Raw genomic sequence first — 2,414 nt, 5'->3', positions numbered from 1 at the left:
ACTATCCTTGGGCTTCTCTGGTGGCTCAGACAGTAAACACTGAATCTGCCTGCAATGCCAGAGACCTCGGTTCAGTCCCTGGGTTGGGAAGATTCCCTGGAGAAGGGCTTGACAACCCACTCCAGTAGACAACCCATGCCTGGATAATCCCCATGGAGAGAGGAGCCTGGCAGGCTACAGTCCATGGGATCTCAAAGAGGTGGATATGACTGAGCGACTAAGCACAGCACAGCACATAGAAAAAGATGTACCAGTGTTTTCTGTGAACAAAGCATAGATCACGTGGGAGAAAGAGCATGTGGCTGGAGCTATGCGGAAGAGCTTGAAGTACAGAATGTGAACTCAAGATTGAGGGCAGAGAGTTTCAGAGAATCAAATGCATCTCTTTTGTTTTGAGGATTGTGACTGATGGTTGTTGGGGCCTTGAAAAGTCCCTGCAGATCCCTTGAGAGCACCTAGAAGAAAAAGTTGGCTTTAACCACCTGCCCATACCAGAGAGGATGAAGTCACCCCATCAAGTAGGACTCTTATCTCTCCTACTACTCTACATATACAATGAGATTGAACAGTTAAGTCAAAGGATAGCAAATGGTTTCAGATAGGTTTCTCACTGTTGGAGTGGAAATTCACAATGCAAGGGATATATGCAAGGAGAGGAGGTTAAAATGATCTATTTGACAATGGATTAAAGTTAGAGATATCAGTATGGACTCATGTCTACCTTAATAAAGGAATAGATAGTTACATACAGAAATATTTACAGATATATGTGCATGCACAAGGTTAATAAACATGTATATATTTCTTCAGTCTTCTGGAAGTTTCTAAAGACAATCCAGTAACAATGGGTACCTCTAGCACCCAATACTTGGTTTCTAATACCATTCTCCAAAAAAAGGAACCAGAATACCACAGTTCAAAAACATCCAACACTACAGTTCAAAAAGCATCAATTCTTCAGTGCTCAGTCTTCTTTATAGTCCAACTCTCACATCCCTACATGACTACTGGAAAAGCCATAGCTTTGACTAGATGGACTTCTGTCAGCAAAGTAATGTCTTTGCTTTTTAATATGTTGTCTAGGTTGGTCACAACTTTTCTTCCAAGGAGCAAGTGTCTTTTAATTTCATGGCTGTAGTCGCTGCAGTGATTTTGGAGCCCAAAGGAAAGGAACCAAAATACTTTGAAGAAAAGCAGATTCTAAGCCTGGGGCAAGAATTAAACAAGCTGATCCTAGCATATCTTATAGTGACAGAAAGTAAGGAAATACTTTAAAAAATCCCACATTGATGGGGGTATATCAAATGGATACAGGAGTCAATTGGAAGAGTTTCCAATGGCCAAAACTGGAATAATTTGGGAAACAATATAAATAAATAAATGGTAACCCAAAGTGTACAATTAATATCCATGAGTCCATGATGTTAAAAAATGGTTGAATAAGTGAATAAATGGAAGAGGAGAGACAGATCTCCTACAAAACAGAATTCTAAATAATTCATGTAGCTACTTTATCTTCAAGGTCTGTACCTGGTGACTTCCATGCTCATAATATGCATCTTTGATATGATAATGATAAAAATATCACCTTCCTCCTTTCCCAAACCCTAGTTTAATCATAAGGGAAACATCACATAAATCTCAGTTGAGGGGAAAAGTCTTCCTCAAAACTGTAAAGATCATCAAAAACAAGGAAAGTTTATGAAACTGTTAAATTCTAGAGGAGACAAGACAGGGTGACTATAATGTGCTATCCTGGGTGGGATGAGGTATAAACTAAGGAAATTTGAATAAAGTATGGACTTTAGTTCAGGGTCTATAAGATCCCCTGGAGGAGGGCATGGCAACCCACTCCAGTATTCTTGCCTGGAGAATGCCATGGACAGAGGAGCCTGGTGGGTTATGGTCCATAGGGATCACAAAGTGTTTGACATGAATGAGTGGCTGAGCATAAGCATGGTCTTTAGTTAACAACAGTGTATCAGTATTAGTTCATTAATTGTAACACATATACCATACAAATACAGGATGTTTCTAATAGGGGAAATTAGGTGTGGAGTAGAAGAGGACTCTGAGTACTCTCCTAATTTTTCTGTAAATCGAAACCTATGGAAACACTGACAAACTTTATTTGGGGGCGGGGCTCCAAAATCACTGCAGTGACTACAGCCGTGAAATTAAAAGACCCTTAAAAAGTTATGACAAACCTAGACAGCATATTAATAAGAAGAGATATTACTTTGCCGACAAAGGTCCGTCTAGTCAGAGCTATGGTTTTTCCAGTAGTCATGTATGGATGTGAGAGTTGGACTATAAAGAAGGCTGATTAGATGTCCATCAGCAGATGAATGGATAAGAAAGCTGTGGTACATATACACAATGGAATATTTCTCAGTCATTAAAAAGAATACATT

This window comes from Bos indicus x Bos taurus, chromosome 15 (assembly GCF_003369695.1).
Source record: "Bos indicus x Bos taurus breed Angus x Brahman F1 hybrid chromosome 15, Bos_hybrid_MaternalHap_v2.0, whole genome shotgun sequence".
Classification (NCBI taxonomy): domain Eukaryota; kingdom Metazoa; phylum Chordata; class Mammalia; order Artiodactyla; family Bovidae; genus Bos; species Bos indicus x Bos taurus.
This window is presented reverse-complemented; position numbering follows the sequence as displayed.